Source organism: Botryllus schlosseri, chromosome 7 (assembly GCF_051294905.1).
Source record: "Botryllus schlosseri isolate E-star chromosome 7, Bs_hap1, whole genome shotgun sequence".
Classification (NCBI taxonomy): Eukaryota; Metazoa; Chordata; class Ascidiacea; order Stolidobranchia; family Styelidae; genus Botryllus; species Botryllus schlosseri.
In genome coordinates this window covers 18,466,008-18,483,534 of record NC_137242.1, presented here as the reverse complement: position 1 = coordinate 18,483,534, position 17,527 = coordinate 18,466,008, and the positions used below count along the sequence as shown (strand labels likewise).

The following is a 17,527-nucleotide window of genomic DNA, read 5'->3' as shown; positions in this document are numbered from 1 at the left end:
TGTTAAAGACATACCGATCGCTCACAAGGTAATATTTCGGTAATTAGTTTGTCACAGAACCGTCGCAGTCGGTGATTCGAAAACCAACAATTTGACACTTTCTGGTGGTCGCTATATGTTTTGACACTTCGGAACGCGGTTGACTTTAGTTGCGTGATACAAATCATGAGAATATTCAATCAATGTGTCAATTTGTCAACTTGAAATGTAACTCACTACACAAATCAAGTTGAATCGTATTTGAATGTATTGATTCGACCCGACTCAAATCCTTTGACAAATCCTATTAACGCGATCTGTTGAATCGAACGTAACCTGAATACTACTGACGCCAACATTCACCCGCATCGGATCATTCACACATTCCACGCCGCTGTTTTAACACTTATGGAATCAATACCAACTATCTCTAACCCGATAATATTCAATCATTTTGGTAATTTGCCAACTTTAAATCCATTCGCGGGATGTACTAAAGGTAAATCCAAATAATCCAGAATGAAATATTTGGACTTTGACATTGCGTGAATTGAAATAGGTTTGACAAACATGACTATCAACTTTCACCCAGTCACATTTCAAGATTATACTTTGAAACAATCCTTGAAACTGACAACTCTATTCACGACTCCGTTTCCGTTTGTAAAATAGAGTTTCAGAAATACTATCACTATGACAACTCAACATTTTAACATCTCGCCATGCACAAACGAGTAAAATACAAAAACCTTGGTAAGTCAATCCGTTTGTAGTAACTCACCAAACCAAAACAAAAAGTGTCCGTATGAAAAGTAGACAAGACTACGCGAGTAATCACTACAACCCACAAACATACCAACTCAGTTGTATCCATGTCCCATATTTTTTTTATTCAACTGCAAGATGAAGTAATTACTACTTGGCGCGCGGTTTGAGATTAACACATTACATTTGAGTATACGAGATTTGAATGTCTGACCAACGTAGTTGAGAATTCTTACAATCGAACGCAGGTGTTATATTGAAAATTTTCACGAATTGACACATTGATTTTGACATATGAGATTTTGTAATAGTCGATCATGACTTGATTATTAAATTATGACATTATTAGACCAGGTTGTGTCGAAGGTTATTACGATACCAACAAACTTTTCAGAAACATTGTTATTAACATATCGATTTGTAAAACTAGATTAACATGTCTGAAATGTTTTGATTGGGAAGATTAAGCCGTGTTCGTAAAAACCACGCAGCGTATTGTGGAAATCAGGAAATAATTTACAAATGTAATTGTCTCCAGTAACCAAGACTAAAGATGAAACAACAATTTTCTTTGTTGAACAATAACCGGTACAATACTTTATCGTCGTAATCTGCGGTGGGAATTGAAACACTTTCGCACATTTCCCGGTGTCAAGATATCACACTAGGTGAATTGACATATCGCCGCTTGATTAATGCTTAATCCGTTCGCGCCATTTCACACACTTTGATCATTACAAAAAACAAATTGGAATATGTTTGCTAGATGCATTCAATTCAGTTAGAAATGTCTGGTACACAACAATCGTAATATCAATGAAGTACTTGCTACACTGTAATTCACTTAACGCAGGGGTCACCAACCCGGTGCCCGCGGGCACCAGGTAGCCCGCGAGGACTTAATGAGTAGCCCGCGAGCCCATTATAAAAATAGGTGGAATAACAGCAATTAACAATATTCGCCAGATTATTACCAATGAGCTTTTAAATATATAGATCGATTCAGCTATTCTTGTTCAAAACAGACTAACATGTAACTTACATATATAAACACTTATCTTCTATTACAATTAGTAATATATAGATATGTGATAGAATCACCATAAATTCAAGATACGGCGCATTGCCTATACAGGTGACATGACGGAATGCCCCACGGTCTTCTTGAAATGGTGGCGGTTCCGTTATGATAGCTCGACGACAAGGACAATGCCACAGTAGTAAACAATATTACTATTCGGACTCACATAGCCGTGAAGTGCTAGCAGATTTTCAATATCTGTATACCCATTACGTATTGCATATTTTGACACAGCTTGTTTCTGTTACAATCAACGCAGTTTAATATACCATGTTTCTAACTTTCCGTAATCGTTGCTGCTGTCCGGTATTGTCATATCTGGATGCTGAACCGTAGGAGATTGAAATTGTAACACTGCAAAATGACGCCCACCTCACTGTGCAGCAACGTTTGGTGCATTGTTGATACGGAAAAGTACAGTGGTGTATGCGCAGCAGCTATGAAGGTTGCAAGCGTGTATGGTTCAACTTATCGTTGTGAATCATCCTTTTCGGACATGAACTTCATCAAAAACAAACACAAAACACGCTTAATTATTGCACATCTGGAACACTCACTCAGAATTGCAGTGTCAAGTTAAATACCAGAGTACAGCGCACTAGTTGATATCATACAATGCCAGGCTTCCCACTGACTGCTATAGAAACAGATAACATGATGTACAGTCCTGCCCAGTGCTATTAATATCAAAGCGGAAATTCAGTGTGGTACGGGTAAACGGCGGGAGTAAATAGTAGCCCGCCGCTTCAATCATTACGCAAAAGTAGCCCTCGGTTGCAAAAAGATTGGTGACCCCTGACTTAACGTGTTTTGCATTGTTGTTCATTTGTAGTATTGATTGTTTTTGAACCCCCAAATAATAATTCCCCGACATGAAACCAAACCGCTGAAAGTCGTTACCATACAACGAAACAATTTGTACGATGTTTGCCAAATGTATCCTATAGTTAGGTGTACTAGAATTATTTGTCTAACACAGGGGTGGGCAAACTTTTGAGCTCGCGGGCCGCATTCAACATCTGAATCCATTTGCGGGCCGCACTATATAAAATTGGGATTATAAACTCAAACGCAATATTGGTATTTGATTATATAGTGAGGACATGTAGATAACATATATGCTTATTTGCTTATTTAAAACAATTTAAATATTGCTTTAATGATATCGTACACGACTCAGAAACAGTGGCGAGATTTCATAGGCTGGTCGACCTCAAATTTGTCAAAATTATAGAAATGAAAGTCGGTTTTCCGATTCTTAGAACACGATTGAAATTTATACCTGTGAGCACTGAGCAGCGACGTGCACATAGATTTACTAATTCCACTTTTGGTTCAGCTCCAGGACCCACAATGCTGACAGCATCATAACCATATAAATAGCCTAATTCTACGCATACAGAGAACGAATCTACCTAAAACACGCGCGAATCGTTTTTTACAAGCACATCACTGAAATATTTAAAACTGGAGTGGCCAATCTGAAATCACACTCGTGATTTTTCAAACTGCGCGGGTCTTGAGATCGGGCTGTCGCGCCAGAAATTAAACATAAAAATAATGTAGGAAGTATTTACCTTAGGACAGTGGTTCTCAACGTTTTTAAGACACGCACCCACCTTATGATGGTAACAGATTTCGCGCCCCTCTTATCGTCATATCACCAAACGCAAAGCAAACCTAACGAATAGTTTGATGGGACGGAAGGTTACGGCTGTGGAAGAGAGACTTTTAAACATGAAATTCAGACCAAATACAGAGCAATAATTATGAACGGGGTGTAAATCGCGCCGCGCGCGAATTTTTTTCAGTTGAGCTCTGCTTCGCGCCTCCCTTCAGTTGCTTTCACGCCCCAAGGTGGTTGCACCCCACCAGTTTGGGAACAACTGCCTTAGAAATATCGTGGTGAAATATGTAAGAAAAAGTTTAATCAAGTCCCTGCCTTAATTCGATTTTTAGAACGCATTTTATCAATATTCTTACCAAGTTTTTTTAGACTCTAGCGGGCCACACAGAACGGCGTGGAGGGCCGCATGCGGCCCGCGGGCCGTAGTTTGCCCACCCCTGGTCTAACACATACACCGACAATGCAATCGAAAATTTTTCCGTTGTCATTCGCTAGAGTAAATGTCATCACAATACTCTGTCACTAAAAGACGTTACTTGTATGTGATTGAATCCCTAACAATTATCTCACTAAACCGAACCCCAAAGAAATTTTACTCACTCGACGGATATGAAACAGCGTCGCTTAATCGGTCTATATCGTTTTTCTAAAGGTAAATCATATCCATCCAATAGAAAACAATTTTCACTAGCTTGGTAATGAAACCGAAGTCTTCATTCGATATTTTGTTTGTGTCAAATACTTTGTAATAAACACATTTGAGTGGTTGAGCTTTACATCATCAAGCTGTTATTTGTAAATCAAGATTTCGGTAAACTTGTAAATGTATCGTTTAACTAACCGACATTTAGTGATTGGTGAACATACCAAACGATACACATCCATCTCCGAAATACTGCATTGATCTTAATTTCCATCATCGTGATAATCGAAGCATACATTTCTTTCGAATTCGTAACAACCGGTGTTTCTACGACACGATAAATTTTTGACAAGTTTGCTTAGAAGATTGGTTGCATATCGCGAAAAATATTATACCACTCATATTGACACTGTTACTCCATTGATCGATATTTTCAAACGAGTAAAATTTATTACTTGAGTTTCTCCGCTTAATGTAAATTAAAATTCAGCCGTCTTTTAACATCACAAAGACATTGATAAAAAGTAGGCAATCAAACACAACACTTTGTACGACACTAATTATTGTTCCACACATCTCATTTCATACTAAGTGTATACGAAAGATATTCGCGACACATGAAAATATTCGCTCATGCTACGAACATACGCAATGATTGGTGGTGCTTTCAAACTGTTTCGATATCACAAGAACTTTATTGTCTGAATGGGTGTTCATGTATCTTAATAATCAAATAGTTCAACACAGAACTAGTACTAACAGAAACATCAGAGAGTTGTTTACACAAAAGTTTGTGTTTACACAAAAGTTTGTATGTGTACAGTATGCGAATACCATGTGTAAGTCCAGCACAATTGCAGTATCCATCCGAGTTTAGTCAACACAAATTTATTACAACGGAGCCACGTAAACTTTCGTGAAAGATAAGCATACTCACTTCCAGAGGGTTATGTCAACACCATAGCAGTAAATCAGCTACTCCAACAACAAAGTACATATGATTCTAGCCACGATCCTTACATCTTTCACATAGATCAATCTACTTTGCTAACGAAAAGTGCTGAGTCATCACATGATCGCCCTCGCAACAAAACAGCTAGTAGATATTATCATTCAAAATATCCCTAACCCTTTACACACCAGTGACAAATCATACAACGAATATGTTTTGTGGGTCGAATTGTTGTTCAGTGTCAAGTCTACCTGTTGAAACGTACATTAAAACAACACAGTCACAATTCAATTAAAACCGCGAATCTATTTTCATTTCCTCACAAACTGTCACATACAGAAAAATAAATTTTATTCCGCCAAAACATATTTGTAACCAATCGCTTTCATTAAACACACAACACCATAAAAGTATTTACTTTCGACAACATAGACATTCCGATGTAGTCAAGAAATATTTTTATTAATCAAAATCATCGACTTCTGTTTACGGCGTTAGTGTGTGCATGTCATACATGTGGGATCCGTATTAAAATGGACACGACACGACTGAATGTAAGGAGATAGAAGTCTATCGCATAGATTTACATGTGGTCTTCGCTACGGTTTCAAAAAACTAATCATCTCTTTTGCATTGATCGAGACCGAGCAAGTTAGTTAATGGCCATGATTGTGTTTGTCATATGCGAATGATAGGGTTACTGTCAAATCTACATACAACAACCTTCTGGCACTCATAATAGCAATTTCATTCTCTCCCTTCGTAATTGTAGACTCACGACAAGTATATTGTACAACTCGACAGCTACGTTTAACAACACCAACGACACTAAACATACGATACCTACCCAACTAAAATTACCATTTTCACCTGGAGGTCAGTCGTTACCTGAGTAAAAATACCATTATTATTTGGAGATTTATCGTTTAATCAGAGTAACAAAACATTTTCACTTTGGGGTCTATCGTTTCCAAGAGTAACAAGCCCCCTTTCCTTTGGAAATCTATTTTTCCCTGGGTAACAAACCTTTTTCACTTGGAAATATATTTTTTCTCTGGGTAACAAACCTTTTTCACTTGGGAATATATTTTTTCTCTCAGCAACAAACCATTTTCACTTGGAAATATATTTTTTTCCCTGAGCAACAAACCATTTTCACTTGGAAATGTATTTCTTCCCTGAGCAACAAACCATTTTCACTTGGCGGGTCGTCGTTTACCTGAGTAAAAATATCATTTTCCTTTTGGAGATCTGGTGTTTACCCAGTGTAACAATACATTTTCTCTTCGTCATCTAGCTTTTCCTAGAGTAACAAAACCATTTTCATTTTGAAATCTGACAAACACACCTGACAATTTGGTATTTGTTGTATTGACGATAGATTACAACGAACAGTGACGGAAATATACACGGACTACCGGTTTCAGAGTATACGAAAAAATACCATCCAGACATACGTCGCGCTTGTTTGCCCACACCAGTATACGCGTAAATGGAGGTGTGTGACATTGCATGCAATGTATTGGTATACAAACATCGGGGAGTAAGCCTTCGATCCACAGACATTATCATAGCCGGTAATTTTGATGCAGATCGAATGTCATCACACCCGATAACAATACCAATAAACCACATTGCAATGACTCTGAGTCTGCGCTATTACATCGATATTTCGACACCATTCACTGATTTATTCGATGGTGTTATCGTGTTGTAACATTACAAGATAGTCATGACCCTATCTGCAGACTCCAAAGAATAATGGTATTTTTACTCAGGTAACGACTAGGGCTGGGCACAATGATTCGAGTACTCGAATCTGAATCGAGTATTAATTTTAATGATTCGAGTCGAGTAGTAAAATACGATTTTTTCGAGTACTGAAATTATACGCTCCTCGCAACTGAAAGTTAATTTGCTAACGAGAATTATTGGTCTGATACTATTTTCCACTGATGAAGCCTTGAAACCTTGATTGGCCGTGTCGCAGCATAAGAGACATAGTACAAAGCTACGAACGTTACTGGAAATAACACATTTCTGAAGTTATGATCATCCCACAACATTGTCAAAAAGTGCAATGAAATCGGTATGGACGAAAAAATACCGAAGTATCGTTAATGTGACGGATAACAGGCATTATGTTCTTCGTGGTGGCATAAAGGGTGCATATTTTGACTTTGACATACCACATTCTGTTGTGACGTCATAATGAGTGATACTCGAATACTCGACTCGACTCGAAGCATTTTACGTGATTCAGAATCGAATCACTCAGGTACTCGATTTTGCCCAGCCCTAGTAACGACTGACCTCCAGGTGAAAATGGTAATTTTAGTTGGGTAGGTATCGTATGTTTAGTGTCGTTGGTGTTGTTAAACGTAGCTGTCGAGTTGTACAATATACTTGTCGTGAGTCTACAATTACGAAGGGAGAGAATGAAATTGCTATTATGAGTGCCAGAAGGTTGTTGTTAGGGCTGGGCAAAATCGAGTACCTGAGTGATTCGATTCTGAATCACGTAAAATGCTTCGAGTCGAGTCGAGTATTCGAGTATCACTCATTATGACGTCACAACAGAATGTGGTATGTCAAAGTCAAAATATGCACCCTTTATGCCACCACGAAGAACATAATGCCTGTTATCCGTCACATTAACGATACTTCGGTATTTTTTCGTCCATACCGATTTCATTGCACTTTTTGACAATGTTGTGGGATGATCATAACTTCAGAAATGTGTTATTTCCAGTAACGTTCGTAGCTTTGTACTATGTCTCTTATGCTGCGACACGGCCAATCAAGGTTTCAAGGCTTCATCAGTGGAAAATAGTATCAGACCAATAATTCTCGTTAGCAAATTAACTTTCAGTTGCGAGGAGCGTATAATTTCAGTACTCGAAAAAATCGTATTTTACTACTCGACTCGAATCATTAAAATTAATACTCGATTCAGATTCGAGTACTCGAATCATTGTGCCCAGCCCTAGTTGTTGTATGTAGATTTGACAGTAACCCTATCATTCGCATATGACAAACACAATCATGGCCATTTACTAACTTGCTCGGTCTCGATCAATGCAAAAGAGATGATTAGTTTTTTGAAACCGTAGCGAAGACCACATGTAAATCTATGCGATAGACTTCTATCTCCTTACATTCAGTCGTGTCGTGTCCATTTTAATACGGATCCCACATGTATGACATGCACACACTAACGCCGTAAACAGAAGTCGATGATTTTGATTAATAAAAATATTTCTTGACTACATCGGAATGTCTATGTTGTCGAAAGTAAATACTTTTATGGTGTTGTGTGTTTAATGAAAGCGATTGGTTACAAGTTTGCTTGGCGGAATAAAATTTATTTTTCTGTATGTGACAGTTTGTGAGGAAATGAAAATAGATTCGCGGTTTTAATTGAATTGTGACTGTGTTGTTTTAATGTACGTTTCAACAGGTAGACTTGACACTGAACAACAATTCGACCCACAAAACATATTCGTTGTATGATTTGTCACTGGTGTGTAAAGGGTTAGGAATATTTTGAATGATAATATCTACTAGCTGTTTTGTTGCGAGGGCGATCATGTGATGACTCAGCACTTTTCGTTTGCAAAGTAGATTGATCTATGTGAAAGATGTAAGGATCGTGGCTAGAAACATATGTACTTTGTTGTTGGAGTAGCTGATTTACTGCTATGGTGTTGACATAACCCTCTGGAAGTGAGTATGCTTATCTTTCACGAAAGTTTACGTGGCTCCGTTGTAATAAATTTGTGTTGACTAAACTCGGATGGATACTGCAATTGTGCTGGACTTACACATGGTATTCGCATACTGTACACATACAAACTTTTGTGTAAACAACTCTCTGATGTTTCTGTTAGTACTAGTTCTGTGTTGAACTATTTGATTATAAAGATACATGAACACCCATTCAGACAATAAAGTTCTTGTGATATCGAAACAGTTTGAAAGCACCACCAATCATTGCGTATGTTCGTAGCATGAGCGAATATTTTCATGTGTCGTGAATATCTTTCGTATACACTTAGTATGAAATGAGATGTGGGGAACAATAATTAGTGTCGTACAAAGTGTTGTGTTTGATTGCCTACTTTTTATCAATGTCTTTGTGATGTTAAAAGACGGCTGAATTTTCATTTACATTAAGCGGAGAAACTCAAGTAATAAATTTTACTCGTTTGAAAATATCGATCAATGGAGTAACAGTGTCAATATGAGTGGTATATTATTTTTCGCGATATGCAACCAATCTTCTAAGCAAACTTGTCAAAAATTTATCGTGTCGTAGAAACACCGGTTGTTACGAATTCGAAAGAAATGTATACTTCGATTATCACGATGATGGAAATTAAGATCAATGCAGTAGTTCGGAGATGGATGTGTATCGTTTGGTATGTTCACCAATCACTAAATGTCGGTTAGTTAAACGATACATTTACAAGTTTACCGAAATCTTGATTTACAAATAACAGCTTGATGATGTAAAGCTCAACCACTCAAATGTGTTTATTACAAAGTATTTGACACAAACAAAATATCGAATGAAGACTTCGGTTTCATTACCAAGCTAGTGAAAATTGTTTTCTATTGGATGGATATGATTTACCTTTAGAAAAACGGTATAGACCGATTAAGCGACGCTGTTTCATATCCGTCGAGTGAGTAAAATTTCTTTGGAGTTCGGTTTAGTGAGATAATTGTTAGGGATTCAATCACATACAAGTAACGTCTTTTAGTGACAGAGTATTGTGATGACATTTACTCTAGCGAATGACAACGGAAAAATTTTCGATTGCATTGTCGGTGTATGTGTTAGACAAATAATTCTAGTACACCTAACTATAGGATACATTTGGCAAACATCGTACAAATTGTTTCGTTGTGATGGTAACGACTTTCAGCGGTTTGGTTTCATGTCGGGGAATTATTATTTGGGGGTTCAAAAACAATCAATACTACAAATGAACAACAATGCAAAACACGTTAAGTGAATTACAGTGTAGCAAGTACTTCATTGATATTACGATTGTTGTGTACCAGACATTTCTAACTGAATTGAATGCATCTAGCAAACATATTCCAATTTGTTTTTTGTAATGATCAAAGTGTGTGAAATGGCGCGAACGGATTAAGCATTAATCAAGCGGCGATATGTCAATTCACCTAGTGTGATATCTTGACACCGGGAAATGTGCGAAAGTGTTTCAATTCCCACCGCAGATTACGACGATAAAGTATTGTACCGGTTATTGTTCAACAAAGAAAATTGTTGTTTCATCTTTAGTCTTGGTTACTGGAGACAATTACATTTGTAAATTATTTCCTGATTTCCACAATACGCTGCGTGGTTTTTACGAACACGGCTTAATCTTCCCAATCAAAACATTTCAGACATGTTAATCTAGTTTTACAAATCGATATGTTAATAACAATGTTTCTGAAAAGTTTGTTGGTATCGTAATAACCTTCAACACAACCTGGTCTAATAATGTCATAATTTAATAATCAAGTCATGATCGACTATTACAAAATCTCATATGTCAAAATCAATGTGTCAATTCGTGAAAATTTTCAATATGACACCTGCGTTCGATTGTAAGAATTCTCAACTACGTTGGTCAGACATTCAAATCTCGTATACTCAAATGTAATGTGTTAATCTCAAACCGCGCGCCAAGTAGTAATTACTTTATCTTGCAGTTGAATAAAAAAATATGGGACATGGATACAACTAAGTTGGTATGTTTGTGGGTTGTAGTGATTACTCGCGTAGTCTTGTCTACTTTTCATACGGACACTTTTTGTTTTGGTTTGGTGAGTTACTACAAACGGATTGACTTACCACGGTTTTTGTATTTTACTCGTTTGTGCATGGCGAGATGTTATAATGTTGAGTTGTCATAGTGATAGTATTTCTGAAACTCTATTTTACAAACGGAAACGGAGTCGTGAATAGAGTTGTCAGTTTCAAGGATTGTTTCAAAGTATAATCTTGAAATGTGACTGGGTGAAAGTTGGTAGTCATGTTTGTCAAACCTATTTCAATTCACGCAATGTCAAAGTCCAAATATTTCATTCTGGATTATTTGGATTTACCTTTAGTACATCCCGCGAATGGATTTAAAGTTGGCAAATTACCAAAATGATTGAATATTATCGGGTTAGAGATAGTTGGTATTGATTCTATAAGTGTTAAAACAGCGGCGTGGAATGTGTGAATGATCCGATGCGGATGAATGTTGGCGTCAGTAATATTCAGGTTACGTTCGATTCAACAGATCGCGTTAATAGGATTTGTCAAAGGATTTGAGTCGGGTCGAATCAATACATTCAAATACGATTCAACTTGATTTGCGTAGTGAGTTTCATTTCAAGTTGACAAATTGACACATTGATTGAATATTCTCATGATTTGTATCACGCAGCTAAAGTCAACCGCGTTCCGAAGTGTCAAAACATATAGCGACCACCAGAAAGTGTCAAATTGTTGGTTTTCGAATCACCGACTGCGACGGTTCTGTGACAAACTAATTACCGAAATATTACCTTGTGAGCGATCGGTATGTCTTTAACACCAAGTCACTAAAAATGGTTATGCCAGAGCCATTATCTTGTTAGCGATCGCGGGATTTGCAATCTATTTTACACTTTTTGAGGTGTTAATTTACGAGTGCGGTTATTTGTTGGTCGCTTTTCGTGTCGCTGCTGAATACTTAATACTCCTGCATGTAATAGTACTGACTGGATTCGTGTAATAATCGATACGATAGTGCGCGCTCGAAATCCTCACAACAGGACGTGTTTCCAAAACGGATGTATTTAGTGGGTCACAAATATCAAAACGCGGTCGCGAACATCTGTTTTCCAAAGTCGCACATTGCACTGCGGTTTAGTGAATTTCCTGTTTAGCGATACTCGTGACTATTTACTTGATACATATTCAACACCGTGTGAGAGATTCCTATATCCGAAAGTACGATATGCCGTCGCACCCATAAGAAACAATGGCACATCACCAGAGATCCCGTAAGAATACATGACAGACACATTATCATCGTTAGCATGTCGCCGCGCGTGTACCTAAAAACATTAGCATGCCACCTCCCGGTTTTCACGTTAGCACGCCGCCTATACCCGAAAGTACGAATCATCGCCGCATCCATAAGACGCAATAGCCGCATGCCGCCCCGCCATAAGACATAAGAGCCGCTTGCGATCCCCGCCATAAGAAATAAGAGCCGCTTGCGACCCCCGCCATAAGAAATAAGTGCCGCTCGCCACCCCGGGTTTCGTGTTAGCATCAATAGCCGCTCGCCACCCCCGCCATAAGACGCAATAGCCGCATGCGACCGCACCCATAAGAACACATGGCGAGTCACCACAGATCCCGTGAGAATACACGACAGGCGAATCACCGCCACCGCCTATAGCAAAAAAGGCGAGTCACGACCACGAGTTTTCACGATATACACATTAACAAAGATTCATTCACATGACTATTTACTTGATACATATTCAACACCGGTCGAGAGATGCCTGAAAGTACGAATCATCGCCGCGTCCATAAGAATAACGATATATCATTGTCGTACTCGCCGTAATTTGGAATATACACATTACCTAAGGACCAATCACATGACTATTTACTTGATACATATTCAACACGAAGTACGACATGCCAACAACGAAGCCGCTTGCGACCGATCCCTATACTGAAAAGGGTTACCGCGCGACCACAAGACGCAATAGCCGCATGCCAACGCACCCATAAGACATAAGAGCCGCATGCCAACACGAGTTTCCCAGCCGCGTGCGAGCGATCGCTATACTGAAAAGAGTTACCGTGCGAGAGGGGCCATAAGACGCAATAGCCGCATGCGAGCGGGCCCATAAGGCATAAGGAGCCGCATGCCACCCCCGGTTTTCCAGCCGCATGCGACCGCACCCATAAGAACACATGGCGAGTCACCACAGATCCCGTGAGAATACACGACAGGCGAATCACCGCCACCGCCTATAGCAAAAAAGGCGAGTCACGACCACGAGTTTTCACGATATACACATTAACAAAGATTCATTCACATGACTATTTACTTGATACATTTTCAACACCGGTCGAGAGATGCCTGAAAGTACGAATCATCGCCGCGTCCATAAGAATAACGATATATCATTGTCGTACTCGCTGTAATTTGGAATATACACATTACCTAAGGACCAATCACATGACTATTTACTTGATACATATTCAACACGAAGTACGACATGCCAACAACGAAGCCGCTTGCGACCGATCCCTATACTGAAAAGGGTTACCGCGCGACCACAAGACGCAATAGCCGCATGCCAACGCACCCATAAGACATAAGAGCCGCATGCCAACACGAGTTTCCCAGCCGCGTGCGAGCGATCGCTATACTGAAAAGAGTTACCGTGCGAGAGGGGCCATAAGACGCAATAGCCGCATTCGAGCGGGCCCATAAGGCATAAGGAGCCGCATGCCACCCCCGGTTTTCCAGCCGCATGCGACCGCGCCCATAAGAGCCCCAGGCACACCCAGACCGATCTATATAACTACTCCCGCATGTATACCGTGTCTATATACTTGAAGCTTCTCGTCTGTTTAATATTGGGTGAACTCACCTTTTCTTTTCCTTCCAATCGGTCACGTGGAGTAATCTCAACGCCAAAAGCGGTAACTAATAGCTCTTCATATCTTTTGCGACGTCTACTCAACACCACCGGCATCACGACCACCGACTAGTCGACTACCTCATACGATTTCCAGTTGTCGCCGCTGTACGCTTCCGTATGCCCCGAATAAAACGCTCGGAGAGCGTTTTCGAGCGTAGCGAGTCGAAGCGTAATGAAACGTAATGAGGCGTAATGAGGCGCTCAAAATTATAATAAACAAATACTCCTTCGCCTTCAATGTAAACCAGAGTCCATCACGCTTTATTATCGAGCATATATAGATAATAGTATAGTACAATTGTATCACGGATCATATAGCCTGGGTTATTCTAGCAAGTATTGCAACACCTTTATTCGCGACCAGTGGAATTGACGATGATGATTATCTGGTTGAATACACTCATGAACCGCTGCTAACACAGTGGCGGTAACGACGCTACACGTTCACTTATTTCTAAGCTCCCTTTGCTTGATACGTAATCTGGCGTTAGCCGTGTGTATGTGTTGTGAAAAATACAGGAGTTTAAACTGTAAACGCGGACTTTGTATTCTTATTAAATCACGATCAGCGCGACCGCCGACCGTGCACTGAAATTTGATATATATATATTTTGTAAATAGTATATCATCCATGCAAAGTTCATATAACAGCCCAGCATTGTCGTTTTCGCTTCTGTGAATATAACTACTTTTTAGCACATTTTCCCATAAAACTGAGCTAATCGTGCACGTTTTTGCCTTTCCGAAATTCGGGATAAATGTCAGCGATTTGTTCCTACTGGTAGCAAATGTGAAATCAAAACACCGTAGCCAGGTGATAATGATGTGGCCTACGAAAATACTCGACATTTGCTGTATTGAGGGAATATTTAACGGAAGTATTTTCTTCAAAACAAATCAATATTTGTGACAAATGTGCTGGATAATGCAAGCATTTTTCAATCTACTGGGAATGGCTTCGCGGACCGGATAAAATCATCTGTCGGACCGTGGGAATCGAGTGGCGCAGGGTGCTAAGCGACACCGTCACGATACCAATTGTTGGTGGTTCGAGTCTCGGCTCTGCCATGTTTCTATGTGTCGGAGGTTGATCTGGGCTCCATCGCCGATCCCGCTATTAACGCAGCGTCTTGAAAAGGCCCAGAGGAAGAGTGAGCCGAGCTCCGAATTCGGCAGCAGCGACCAGCAAGAGGACGCATGAAGGCGAAAGCGAATGGAAGAGTGGATGTGCGCGAGCATGAAAGTCGTCCAAAGTATACAAAAAGCAAAGAAACTGAACTTTACGAATGCATTGAAGTGGCACACAAGGCCTTAACAGGCGATAAGCGCCACTGTCGCTGTTGCGTGATTATAATAATATTAATAATAATAAAATAAATAAAAATAATAAAAATTGCACAACTCAAATGCAAATTGGATACAAGACCTCCACACTGACCATCTACAAACACCAGAACAACAATGGTCAGAAATCACAAAACAAGAAATCAAGGAGGCCCTAAAAAGTTCACTGAACTGGAAAGCGGCTGGTCTTGACCAGATCAAAAACTTTTGGCTAAAAAAACTAACTGTAACACATAGTTACCTAGCGGTGACCTACAATGAGCTTTTATCCTCAACCAGCTCGCACGAGATCCCAGCCTGGTTCACACAAGGGATCACCTATCTTATTCCAAAAAATGAAAACACCAGGGACCCCAAGAACTACAGGCCAATAACATGCCTGACAACCATGTACAAAACACTGACCAAAATCCTGGCAAAACGAAGCTACAAACACCTAGAAAATCTTCTACCGCCTGAGCAGAAAGGTTGCAAGGAAGGCGCCCTTTGCTGTAAGGACCACCTGCTCCTTGACAACACCATTCTTGAAAACTGCAAGAGGAGACACACTAACCTCAGCATGGCATGGATAGACTACAAAAAAGCTTTCGATTCAGTCCCTCACACGTGGATACTGAAAAAATGCGTATGTACAAAATGAATCCGATCATCATCAGATTTATTGAAAATTCAATGAAAAATTGGCATACAAAACTGTTGATCAAACATGACCAAGGTGAAACAGAAACCTGTACAATTCAGATATGCAATGGTATCTTCCAAGGCGACTCATTCTCACCACTTCTATTCTGCCTCAGCTTAGCACCACTCAGTGAGTTGCTGAGAAAAAATGAAACAGGATACGTGATGAACAAAGCAGCAAATTCTGAAGGTCAAAAGATTCATCACCTTTTGTTCATGGATGATCTGAAACTGTATGCGAAATCCGATACGGACCTGAATAACCAAATGAAAATTGTTCCTGAGTTTTCGGAAGATATAAAAATGAAATTTGGCTTGGATAAATGCTTAAAACTTACCATACGACGTGGTAGAGCCACCAGCACTGGCGACATGAACTTCAAAATGGACGAAACCATAACAGAATTGAATGCTGAAGATCACTATAAATATCTAGGGATCTGTGAAAGCGACAACATTAAACATGCTGCGATGAAATCAAGTCTAAAAAAAGAATACATTAGCAGGCTCAAATCGATTCTCAAAACTGAACTCAATTCCAAAAACAAAATCAATGCCATAAACAGTCTTGCAGTGCCTGTCTTGAGATATAGCTTTGGTGTGGTGAACTGGCGCAAAGATGAAATTAAAAAATTGGACACAAAGACGAGAAAACGGATGACAATGCACCATATGCATCACCCAAAATCTGATACACAAAGACTGTACATCCCCAGAAAAAAAGGTGGTCGAGGACTACAAGAAATTGAACAAACTTTCAAAACAGAAATCATTGGCTTGGCACAGTACATCAACAACAGCGATAACATTTACTGCAAACTCATTGCACAGGAAGACAAACAGCGCAAAACAAAATCTCTGAGCTATCGTAACGACAAGTACATCAGAGAAGTCAACATAGAAACAGCTAACCTGTACAATGCTTAAAACACTGTTGCCAAACCCACAACAATAGCAAAAGCAGCACGAGTTCGATACAAAAATGCAACGCTCAAAATGAGAGAAACGATATGGGAGTCAATGCCTCTTCATGGACAGCACAAGAAGTTAACTTCACAGCCCCATGTAGACGAGCTTTCATGGACCTGGCTATCCAGCTCTGGTCTGAAACCGGCAAGCGAATGATTCATTTTCGCAGCACAAGACCAATCGCTTCCTACAAAATACTATCGCAAAAGAATTCTGAAGCAAAACACGGACGGCAAATGCAGAATGTGCCACAATCAAAATGAAACTGTGGCACATCTCATGTCCGGCTGTGGTGCACTTGCAGCTACCGAATACACATGGAGACACAATAGGATTGGTCACTACATTCATCTTGAATTATGCAAACATTTTAACATCACCACTTCGACAAAAAATTGGTACGATTACAGTAGGCTTACCATATTTTGGAAATCTAAAAAGAGGACACTTTTTCATAAATTTCCAACTTTCAAAATCGGAGTAGAATTCTCAAAAACCGGTTTTTGTGACTGGTTAACTGAAAAAAAAAAAAAAAAAAAAGAAGGTCATCTTTTCCGCTCAGATCTCAAAATAACGTTTTTACTCCACATCGCCAGATGGATGACTAAAAAAAAAAAAAAAAAAAAAAGTCATCTTTTCGCTGAGAGCTAAAATCACCGTTTTTCACCCGTCGGAGCTTCACGTCTGTGCTACTATGTGGCATATCACTCGCAATTTGCTCTAAATCTGCTCTAAATCCTAAAAAAGAGGACAAAATCTCAA

The 17,527-nt window shown here is 39.4% G+C and overlaps 2 long non-coding RNA genes across 2 annotated transcripts in view; both read right to left on the bottom strand.

The window, feature by feature from the left end:
- LOC145442367 (uncharacterized) overlaps positions 1–13,989 on the bottom strand; it is a 30,028-nt gene extending 16,039 nt beyond the window's left edge. Inside the window, exon 1 of the long non-coding RNA XR_013916043.1 lies at positions 13,721–13,989. This is a non-coding gene — a long non-coding RNA (uncharacterized LOC145442367). The remainder of the gene's footprint in view (positions 1–13,720) is intronic.
- A 1,756-nt stretch (positions 13,990–15,745) lies between these two features.
- On the bottom strand, positions 15,746–17,171 carry LOC145443842 (uncharacterized). The gene is made up of 2 exons (XR_013916556.1): positions 16,004–17,171; positions 15,746–15,934 (listed from the first exon to the last, which is right to left on the bottom strand). It is a non-coding gene; the product is annotated as an uncharacterized LOC145443842 (long non-coding RNA).
- Positions 17,172–17,527: the final 356 nt, after the last annotated feature.